The 11,942-nt window shown below is 49.6% G+C and overlaps 1 long non-coding RNA gene across 1 annotated transcript; it reads left to right on the top strand.

The window, feature by feature from the left end:
- The first annotated feature begins 234 nt into the window (after positions 1–234).
- On the top strand, positions 235–3,920 carry LOC123326745. The gene is made up of 4 exons (XR_006541293.1): positions 235–571; positions 2,310–2,421; positions 2,999–3,052; positions 3,565–3,920. It is a non-coding gene; the product is annotated as an uncharacterized LOC123326745 (long non-coding RNA).
- Positions 3,921–11,942: the final 8,022 nt, after the last annotated feature.

The following is an 11,942-nucleotide window of genomic DNA, read 5'->3' as shown; positions in this document are numbered from 1 at the left end:
CACACACACACACACACACACAGAGGCACGCACACCACGGACACCCTCTCCTTGTGTCACTTTGTGAGGAGGGAGCTATATCTCCTCCCTCTGGTCTCAGAAAAGGCCTGTCTCCTGCCAAGTTCTACTATAGACCCCGAGGGCCCTTGAGGGACTCCGGGGTCGCCATGACTCCAGATCCCCTTGACCCAGGTCCATCTGGTGATTGACCACACTCGGTTGTGTTTTCCAGGCTGTTGGTGTCTGAGTGGCCCCACGTCCGTGACGGGCACCGTGGGGGGATCCCTGAGCGTGCAGTGTCAGTACGAGGAGAAATTCAGAGAGATTGCCAAATACTGGTGCAAGAGCCCATGTGTGTGGAGTACTGTAAAGACCAAGGAGGCAGACAGAGAAGTGAGGAACGGCCGTGTGTCCATCAGGGACCATCCCGCCAACCTCACCTTCACAGTGACCTTGGAGAGCCTCACAGAGGATGATGCAGGAACATACCGGTGTGGGATCGATACATCATCAGGACTGCCAGGATTTGTGTTCGACCACACCTTCCGTGTTGTGGTGTCTGTGACCCCAGGTGAGCTGTGGACCCCCTCCCCCAGCGCCAGCACCAGGGCTGCCTGAGACTGGGGCTGATCACCCCAACCCCGGCAGGAAAGTGGTGGGTCATGGGGTAGAAGAGCGGGGTTAGGATGGGGTGGGTGACCCAGGACACTGGGGATGTGCCTGAATGTGTCCGTGTATGTATGTGTCCATGTGTGTGCATGTGTGCATGTATGTGTCCGTGTGTGTGTGCATGTGTTGTGTGTGTGCATATGTCTGTGTGTGTCTAGGTGTGTGTGCATTTGTGTGTACAGGGGTTATGTTGTCTGCACACTCACACAAGCCCATGCACACCTCTGGCTGACCTAGGCGCTTCCATGTGCCCCGCCCTGACACACTCTCACGCTTAAAGCTCTCCCAGGGTAGGCACTGGGGATGGCCCTGAGTCTGGGGTCAGCTACCTTCCTGTCCTGACAAGGGTCCTGTCCACGCTGAAGGGGACCCGAATCTCTTCCTGGACCGCTCTATGTCCTCCCAATGGGGAACGGAACCCCTAGAGCATTCGCTCTTCTCCCTTACTGGCTGCCCATGACCTCGGGCTCTAACAGGACATCAGTGTGTCATGGATGGTTCCTGAGGCACCAGCCTCACAGCTGTGATCCTGAGGATCTGCAGCAGCCTGAACAGGGGACCAAGAAGGAGCCCCAGACCCTGATGTGGGGCTTCTGTGAGCATTTGGGGACCTCCCTGCCCCTGCGGCTTGACCCACCCCCTCCCGTCTGGCCCCTTGTCCCCACAGGAGGGAGCTCAGAGAAACTCCTGAAATCTCCCCTCAGACAAAGGAGAAGAAGGATGAGAAAAATGAGTTCTCAGGTCCTATGCCCCAAATATACTTCCCTCTGCTGCAAAGAATTCATCTTTACTAGAACCCTGTTTTTGTTTCCTAAGAACCACATGGAGGTCATCCATCTAAGTGGGTAGATTTTTATCTTGTGTTCTTATTCTGATGTTGTCCCTGGTTCCTCTGAGGTCCTTCTTGTAGTTAATCGTTTCTCTCACACAGGACATTTCCCTCCCAGGCCCTTTGTGGGATCCTATTTAACAGTGAGGGGCTGAGCATCCTCGGACACCACTGGCTGTGTGAGGGAAAGCCATTTGTCCAGTTGGCTTCAGGACAGGCCACTTTCTATGGGGTCCCCCGGATGTGTGTCTGTCTCTCTAGATCTTTCTTTCTGTCTATCTTTCTGTCCTGTGGCCCCCCAGGTTCACAGGTCTGGCTGACAGTTTGGGGCCTGAGTGCATTGAGTGCCAGGGTCCCACCATTCAGTATAGACTCTGCTGAGTGCCCTGTTTCATGATCCTCACTCCAGACATCAGCCCTGCCTAAGGACCCTGCCTGCCCCACCCCCAGCTCTGGATCAATCTCTACAGAGTAAAGCTCACCCCATCCTCTGCCAGGGTAAACAAGGTACGGGGTGGCTGAGCCCGGAGCCCTTGCTCTTTCCCACTCCCACGTGCCCCGGTGAGCAGGACGACTCTGCCTCTGAAATCGCCCACCTGGCCAGGGTGCACCTGGAGAAGGGGCCAGGGGAGGGCCAGAGTGCCAGTCAGACTGGGTGTGGCTGTGGGGGGATGTGGAGCCAGGACATCTGTCCAGATGGCCTGAGTGACCAGGACTAGGTGAGTCGGAGCCACACAGCTGACAGAGAGTGGGAGAGCCCAGGGGAGGACAGCAGGCCTGACACAGGCTTCTCCCTCAATCCTCACTGCAGGCCCCAGCTCCGTGAGGCCCACCAGCATCCCAGGTCTTCACAGGACCCAGCCAGTCCCCACGTGGGACACCGCGACTCTGCAGGAGACCCCCAATTCCAGCCAACATCCTGGGTAAGGGGCTAGCAGCTGGAGACCTTTGACACCTGGGTGATTTCTAGGCAACGCGGAGGGCTGAGGAATGTGGGTGTGTGTGTCTTGGCCTAGGTCCTGCACTTATTTACCAACTCCACGCCGAATTGTGGAAGTCCTACCAAGTGCCAGGTGCTCTTCTAGGGATACAGCCCTGGGCCACCTAGACACTAGCCTGCTCTGACAATAGTTGGGAAATTCACACAGTGAAGAAGTCAACACATTCATCAGTAGAAGTAATGCCAGTTCGTGATGAATGCTTGAAGGAAATAGGACACATGGGTCGGGGAGAGCATGTGTGGGAGAGTTTCGGGGTGGTGGAATTGTTATTTAATACACAATGATCAGGGAGGACTGGCCAGGGGGGAAGACATTTCCCTGGAGACCTGTAGGATTTGGGGACCCCGCACTCAGGTATCTGCAGAAATTGGGCTCCAGAGACAGGGAAGAGCAAGTGCAAGCGTTTTTGCAAAGGGGACCTTCAGGACCCAGCCCAGGTTGGCCAGGTGCTCTGGGGGCCCCTGGACTCTCTCCCATGCTTTGCCCTCCCACCCCCCAGGCCCTCGCTAGAGAGTCATCCTGCTGAAGACCAGGCCCCTAAGGGAGCAGAGAGGTGAGTGGGGTCATTCATTCCCTCCATCATGAACCCCTGAATTTCAAGGCCAAGGTTTTGGAGGCACCGCACAGATGCCAGATCCTCCCTGGGACTAAAGCACACATTTCCGATCCCTCATGGGCAACCCTGCTCATGGGGAGCAGACATCAGATAAATAACCCCGGCACTGATTTCTGGTCCACAGACAGGGTAACCCCCAATGGGGAGGGCTTAGGTAGAACCCTTTTCCTGATCCAGGTCCTGCCTGCTCCCTAGGTTCTCCCTCCTGTCACTCCAGTAGCCAGGCCCTCTCCATGTCCACAGTCCTGTCTCAAGGGCAATTGTTAGCCTGAGGGTCACAGGCGTGGTCTGTTGTGTGGGGCTGCCCTGCCCTTGGACCCTCCTGGGACTGATCTCTGTGTGGACTGTTGTAGCCTCAGGACATGGGCACAGGGACAGAAGGATTGTGGAGGGTACCAGGGCGTCTCCCTGAGGATGTGGCTCACTGCCTGTCACCGTGTCCCCCACAGGTCCCTGCTCAGCAGCATCTATTTCTGGGTGGTGCTCCTGCTCCTGAGCTTGCTCAGTGCTGTCCTCTGAGTGACCAGGCTCAGAGGGGCTCTGGGGGGAGGTGTCGTCATCCTCATACCAGCAACACCAATTGCCCACTGATGACCCGTCCAGGAACACAGCCCGTCTGATGGATGGGAATGGCCTTTTGACCAATACATCCATCCATTTTCCGTATTTCTTTCCGAATATTCAGTAACCTTTTTGTAACTTTCTCTGCAGTGTATCATAGACACAAAGAATGTTCCCAATAAATGCTTACTCCTTAAACCTTGAATACTCTTCAACCCTTGGGTGCCCACCTCATAGCTTAATAATAAACATCGTTAATATTTCTGAAGTCCCAATCTCTCCTCTGAGAAATCCAACTATGAATTTTACATTCCTGTTCTCCTTGTTTTCTTCATGAGTTTGCCATATATATGCATATATATTTCAAAATATAAACATATTTTTTTAGCAGTCCCCAAGTTTACTTTTATTTTTATTTTTTCCAGCTTTATTTAGATATAACTGACATACAATATTATGTGAGCTGAACATGTAGGGCATGTTGATTTGATGCACATATACTGCGAACTGATTACTACTGTGTGGTTAGCTAACATCACCATCATGCCACATCACTACCATTTCTTTTTTGTGGTGAGAACATCTAATATCTACTCTCTTAGCAGCTTTCAAGTGTATAATAGAATATTATTAACTGTAGTCACCATGCTATGCATTAGGTGTCCAGAATGTATTCATCCTATAATCGGAAGTTTGTATCATTTGGCCAATCCAATTAAAACATGGGCAGAGAGGGATGCCTGGGTCACTCAGTTGGTTAAGTGTCCAACTCATGATTTTCTCATCCAACACGAGCTCAAGCCCCACATCAGGCTCCGCATCAAGCTCCACACTGAGCTCATGGAGGCTCATGGAGGCTGCTTAAGATTCTCTCTCTCCCTCTTCCCCTTCCCCTCCACTCCTCTCTCAGTCTCTTTCTCTCTTAAATAAAATGGGCAGAGAAACTGAATAGACGTTTTTCCAAAGAAGACATATAAATGGCCAAAGGTACATAAAGAAGTGCTCAACATCACTCATTGTCAAGGAAAGGCGAATCAAAACCACGATGAGACATCACCTCACACCTGTCAGAATGGCTATCACCAAAACGACAAGAGAGAGCAAGCATTGGCGAGAATGTGGAGGAATGGAAACCCGTGTGAAGGAGTTGGTGAGTGGGTGCTCAGTAAGCATTTGCAAGTAGAAGAATAGGGCACAGACCTGTACCTCAGCGATTACTCTTCAGAGCTTGAGCTGGCAAGGCTGCATGGGGATACCAGCAGGGATGCCCTGCCCCATCTGTGCAAAACAAGGTGGGCTCCAACCCCTTTGCACATCCCACACTCCCATGAGCCCTTCTGCTCTGAGCTCTCCTCTTGATTGCTTTGGCCCATTTTGTGTGTCATTTGCCACTTCCTATCAGCCAAGACAGGGAGCTCAACTATTTTCTTGACTTTGACACAAGGTTATTCACACAAGGGTGGTGCACATGGAGCGAACTTTCCCGAAGGATTGACATGAAGGAGAGAGGTTACATCTCAGAGTCAGGGAAAGGAAAAATTGAGATTCAAACAGCCTTATGCTTTTAAAACCCATTGGCCCTGTTCCTGAGTCCTGCTCCCAGCTGACTGCTATTCTAGCATCTCCACCTTCAATCAGACCAACTCTCGACAAAACACAGAGACCTGATTAATAGTTCTCCCCATCACAGTCTGTGTTTATGAAAACTTCCCACATAGTTTTGTTTTTAATTTATTTTTTAAAGATTTATTTATTTGAGAGAGAGTAGAGGGAGAGGGAGAGAGAGAATCCTCAAACAAACTCCCCACTGAGTGCCAAGCCCAACGCGGGGCTCGATCCCAGCACCCTGAGGTCTTGAAATGAGCCGAAACCAAGAGTCAGCCACCTAACCGACCAAGCCACTCAGGGACCCTGACATATTTTTTAAAAAACGAGACCAATCATATTATTGGAATTGTTATTTTGTTGTTGTTGTTATTGAGTTGTATGAGCTCTTTAATATTTGGGATGTTAACCCTTTATCTGATATATGATTTGCAAATATTTCCTCCCATTCTGTGGGTTATCTTTTTATTTTATTTTATTGATTGTTTCTGTTGGCTGTGCACAAGTTTTTAATTTGATGCAGTCCTACTTGTTAATTTTTGCTTTCATTGCTTGTGCTTTTGGTGTCACATCTAAAAATTATTGCCAAGACTAATGTCAAGGAGCTTTTCCTCTGTTTTCTCCTATAAGTGTCACAGTTTTGGGTCTTACGTTTAAGTCTTAATTCATTTTAAGTTAATATTTGTGCGCTGTCCTGTTTCATTCTTCTCCAGTCTTCCTATCACCATTTCTTGAAGGGACTATACTTTCCCCCATTGGCTATTCTTGGGTCCCTTGTCAAATATTAGTTGACTTTATATGTGGGAGCTTATTTGTAGGCTTTCAATTCTGGTCTATATGTTTATGTTTTTTTAAAGTTTTATTTATTTAAGTCATCTCCACACCCAACATGGGGCTTGAACTCACGACCCCAAGACCAAGAGTCACATGCTCTACCGACTGAGCCAGACAGGCGCCCCTCAATTCTGATCTATATGTTTTTATGCCAGTACCTTTTGATTTCTATTTGTAATATGATTTGCGTCACTACAGGACTGAACCCTCCTCCTCCTCTCAGCCTTTTTGAATGTGTCCCCAATCACAGGACCTCCAGAAGACCTCCTCCCTCCACAGCCTGGCCTGGACACCAGGCCAAACACTCATCTGTTTCCCAAAGCTGTTCTTTACGAATTTTAGCTACTGGGTTATAAATCAGGATGAGAATTAAATTATGTCAGGTTAAGGCTAGAATTTGCCTTATTACTAATGAGGAAACCCAGTCCATCAGCCTTCTCTCTCTCAGCTTTCTGTCCTGGGTTTATTTTATGCGACTTTTCATCGAGCATCTGAAGTTTTGCCCCGAACACTAATGCAGATCCCAGGATTGTGTCCTCAGAGCTTCACACACTTTTTCTCACTTAATTCTCGTAACAACTCTTCTGTTATTCCCATCATAACCCAGTTTACAGATACACAAACTGAGGCTCAGAAAAGTTCAGTAAGTTGTCCACGCTCACACAGCTTATAAGTGGTGCTCAGGGTTAGAGCCCAGGTCTGTCTGATCCTCCAGCCCACACTTTTTTTTTTTTAATATTTTATTTCTTTATTTGACACACAGAGAGAGACAGTGAGAGAGGGAACACAAGCAGGGGGAGTGGGAGAGGGAGAAGCAGGCATCTCCCCGAGCAGGGAGCCCAATGCTGGGCTCGATCCCAGGACCCTGGGATCAGGACCTGAGCCGAAGGCAGACGCTTAACCGACTGAGCCACCCAGGCGCCCCCAGCCTGCACTTTTATGCCCTTGGTTATAACACCTGAACAAACGCATCTCCAAGTATGGCAAGCTGGCTCACGTGACACCTGAGTAGGAAGGAGGTGCTGTTTCCTGCTGCTGGGACCCATTGCTGTGGTAGAGAAACATTTCTGGAGTTGACACCCAGACTATTGTACCCCTTGGACCCAAAGCCTGGTAGGCCAGATGCCCCCTGGTCTGCCCTTGTTGTAGACACATACCCTGCCCCTCCTCACTCCATGCAGCCCGGTTTCCTCTTTCCTATGTGGCAGCGACTTCTATGTCCTGTGCCCCAGCCCTTCCAAGAAATGACACTCAATTTGCTGAATAATTAAAAGCAGGAAATACTTTACAAAAGGAAGTGAGTGGGTCAGAAACTCAAAGGCAATCCAAACAAAGTGCAAGCTTGGGCTCAGGCAGAGCTGTGAGAGTCCAGCTCGGATCCGAGTGTGCTCTCCAGTTGTCGGCAGAGGGGCAAGGAGCCTGGGAGCCAGGACCATGCAGCTGTGGCTAGTTCTTCTCCTGCTCAGCCTCCCAGGTGAGTGCGGTGGGGGCTCTGGGGAGTTGGTCCCCCTGGGGCAGGGCAGGGGACCGAAAGCTATCCCAGGCAGAAGAGGAGGTGTCATATCTGGGGAAATGAGAGGTGGTTTAGTTAATTAATTCAGCAAAAAAGCACGCTGGGTTCTTACTTTGTGCCAGGCATTCACCAGGCCCTGAGGACTTGAAGGGAAAAAAAGAACAGGACTGGCCATTAGAAAGGGGACCCCAGACAGTTCAGTGGGTGAGATGTGCAGATAAAGAGCAACCCAATGGCAGGCATTGATGGAGGGGTGCTCAGAGGCCCAAGCATGTCTGGCTGAAGGAGATACAGAAAGCCATACAGACACCATCCATTGGATGAGCTTTGAAGAAATGGATCAACCCTTCAAGCAGAGAAGGGAGAAGAACATTCCAGGGAGAGCGGACTGCTTGACCAAGACATGGAGGCTTGAGAAAGGATGGTGCATTCATGCACAGAGGCCCTCAGTGTGCAAGGGGCCTTGGGGTGACTGGTTGGCCGTGAGGTTGGAAACGCACAAGACAAGATTAAGAAGGACCTTGGACGCCATGCCCAGGAACCGAGACTTTCAAAGAGAAAATTGCTCAGGAACCCAGGAGGGAGATGGGAGGGGGTCATGTATCTTCTCTGTGGAAAGCTACTACACACACCAAGAGCACATTAGGGTCAGTCCAAAAGTTTGCACAATGTATGCTGTGCATGTGGGTCACACACAGCCTTCTCTATGAGCTGGGAGACAGACCTTCTAGCAAAACAGACTGGTCCAAAGGGGTTCCCAAAAAAGGGCATAGCCAGGGAGTTGGGAGACTGGAGTTCCAGTCCTGACAAGAGCGCATGACATGGGCAAGCCCCCTCCTTGTTCTAAGACCTGGATTTCTGATGTGAATGGAATGTCTCTGATGCCCTTCCTAGCTGTAATGTTGGGGGACTCTGCTATTCAGATCAGATGTAAATAGACAAGGGCTGTGGTCATTCTTAAGTTGTCAAGGCCATTTCTGATTTTATCAGTGATAGAAGCCCCGTGATGATACCTGTAGACGGGTGGCTTCTCTGCGACCACTATGCCCCTTAGGCAGGACTCTGAACAGCCCAGAATTCCCAAAGGACAGCAGTTCAGAATGTCTGCCTCTCCCCCTGGACTCTAGCTTTGCATTTGAATTCAAAGACCCCCATCTGCTCTCTTTCTTAACCCCAACATCCAGCTCACCCAGAGGCCAAGAGGAAAGGTGAACTGCCTGGGCTCCCGCACACAACACACTCATACAATGGAGTCAGATGCACACACCCATATGCAGTCATGCCCCCATTCACATCTGTGTGCTCACACACTCATATAGTGTTAGACACACACTCATGTGCACACGCACACTCACACACAGTGTCCCTTATATGCACACACCGACACAAACAGTCTTTTCCCCTAGATGAAGGCTGAGACCCACAGTGGCTGTTCTGTGGCTTTGGGCAGGGTGGCTTGGCTGCAGAAACAAGACAGGGTGTCCCTCCTCCTCTGCAAGTTCACGAAGGAAGGGGGTGAAGCAGTCAGTGATGCAAGACAAGCCAACCCACTAACAGACTGCCTTTAGATGCTCTGGGGTTACTTCTGTGAAATGAAAAGGAGAGAAGGTGGATGGAGTGAAGTCAGAATGACCCAGCTTCCAGTAGGACATTCCTGTCGCCTCTGTCACACAGTCCAGCAGCAGCCCTGAGGGGAAGGTAGGGCACTGGCATCCATGGGTGCTCAGTGAGTGTTTGCAAGTGGGGGAACAGGAGCACAGACCTGTACACCAGCAATTACTCTTCAGCACTTGAGCTGGGAAGGCTGTGTGGGGACACCAGCAGGGATGCCCTGCCCCATCAGTGCAAAACAAGGTGGATTCAAACCCCTTTGCACATCCCATGCCCCATGAGGCCCCCTGCTCTGAGCTCTCCCCTTGGTTGCCTTGCTATCAGCCAAGACAGGGAGCTCAACTATTTTCTTGACTTTGACACAAGGTTATTCACACAAGGGTGGTGCACATGGAGCGAACTTTCCTGAAGGATTGACCTGAAGGAGAGAGGTTACATCTCAGAGTCAGGGAAAGGAAAAATTGAGATTCAAACAGCCTTATGCTTTTAAAACCCATTGGCCCTGTTCCTGAGTCCTGCTCCCAGCTGACTGCTATTCTAGCATCTCCACCTTCAATCAGACCAACTCTCGACAAAACAGAGACCTGATTAATAGTTCTCCCCATCACAGTCTGTGTTTATGAAAACTTCCCACATAGTTTTTCAAAAACAAGCCAAATCACATTATGAATGCTTTACTGCCAGATTAAATTAGCAAAGTTGGGATTGATGAAACTTTTATTTCGAAGCAGCAACATCTCTAACCTTATTTTTGATTGTTGGAAAATACCATCTAACTGACCCTCAGCTTTGGATCGTAGCTGTGTTGTTGCTATTGTTGTCTTAAGAAAGAAAACCACCCTTTCTGCCAACTCTTGTATTTGATTTTCATTGACATCAATTACTGTCTCTTAGCAATCTTTTTCCTAATTGAGTCCTTTCAATTATTAAAAATTTTTTTCTTAGTTGTTTTTATCAGTTAATGATATTGTAAACATTTACACATAATAGAAATACGTGATTTAGAAAGGGAAACTTCACCCCAAGCCCCAGGTTCAGCAGTGACCACTGTTAAGAGTTTACAACACTTAGTGTTCAATTTTTTCTATGCATGCACCACAGAAAAACACAGAAAAGGAATCCAAACACTCTGTTAGGCAACTTTTAAAAAACCTAATGACAGCCAGCGCCTTCTCAAAAACAATCATAAACTTTATTGATACCTTCCAGAATCCAGATACCATGCAAGACATGGGGACTGGGGCTGGGGAAGAGAGAAAACACAAATCCAAAGTCTCTGCCCTTCAGGACAGAGCGTCCTAGTAAGGGAGACAGAGAGAGAGAGAGAGACTGGTAATGGTAACAAAATACCAGTGTGGCACTCAGGTTCCTATAAGGGCATGGAGTAACAGGAGGAAGCAATTCTAGTTGGGAAAGGGAATAAGGTGATCAGTAGGCAGGCTGGGCTCGGAGAAGGGTTTCCAGGTGGAAGGAAGGACACGAGCAGTGACATAGTGCCTGGGAAGGCTCATCAGGCTCAGAGGAAGAGAAGAGTGGGGGTGGGTTATAAGGTCCAGTGGAAGGCAGGGAGGAGCAGGAAATGGTGCTGGTCAGAGAATTTGGATCTGAAATGGAAAAAAAAAGAAGTTGAATGCCCAACGAAAGCATTTTAAATCATTCCGAGGCACTGGGGAGTGGTTGACTTTGGGGTAGTGATGTACAGTGTGTATTTGGAAACAGTAGGCTGGAGCTAAGGAAAGAATGTGGACCACAAACATGGATTTGGGGAACCATCAGCATGTTGACAATAACCAAAATCAGAGGAAGGGAGAATCCCTCCATGGGGGTGTAATAAAGGACTGGAGAGGGACCCCTGAGCTCCCCCTGCAGCGCTCCGGGGCTGGTTCACACTGGCTTGCAAGAACTGACTCTTCTCAGCTGTGTGTCCAGTGACATTGCACTGACTGCCTGAGATCAACCGGGGTGGGAATATTTACACTACAGAAACTGGAAAATGCTACAAATGGAGATTTTCTTCCCAGAGGGCTAGTTTTTAAGTATTTACCAACATATTTTGCACCAAGATTTAAAGAGGGAGGAAGAGAAATCAGTAAAGGCCTCAGAGATGAGCAGTCGGAGAAGGAGGACAGTGGATGAGGACGAAGTTTCAAGGCCAAGAAAGACTGTCAGAAAGTCAGGAGTGGCGACACTGTGGGCAGGACCAGGGAAGTGAGGACCGAAGAGGCCGGACATTATCACTGCGGGAGCTGATGGGGAAGCTGGACAGAGGAGGCGGATCTTTGGGGTCAGCTAGGAGGTGGCTGCAAAGGCCCGGACCGTGGCTCAGTCCCTGGACACCAACCTGGGGCCACTTGAGCCCATGAGGCTCCCAGACTAGGCCTGGCTCAAGGTGGTAGGAGTTGTATCTTGGGATTCTGTTTTCCAGGCTGTTTCTCCATCCAAGGCCCAGAGTCCGTGAGGGGTCTAGAAGGGGGCTCGGTGAGCGTGCAGTGTCACTATACAGCAGAATGGGAGACTTACGAGAAGTGGTGGTGTCGCGGAGCAGACTGGATATCATGCCAGATCCTCGCTCAAACCAATGGATCAGAGCAAGTAATGAAGACAGACCGTGTGTCCATCAGGGACAACCAGAGTCACCACTTGTTCACTGTGACCATGGAGGACGTCAGGCGAGATGACACAGACACTTACTGGTGTGGGATT

This window comes from Neomonachus schauinslandi, chromosome 15, assembly GCF_002201575.2.
Source record: "Neomonachus schauinslandi chromosome 15, ASM220157v2, whole genome shotgun sequence".
NCBI classification, from domain to species: domain Eukaryota; kingdom Metazoa; phylum Chordata; class Mammalia; order Carnivora; family Phocidae; genus Neomonachus; species Neomonachus schauinslandi.
The sequence above is the reverse complement of the archived record's forward strand: the minus strand, read 5'-3'. Positions and strand labels throughout refer to the sequence as shown.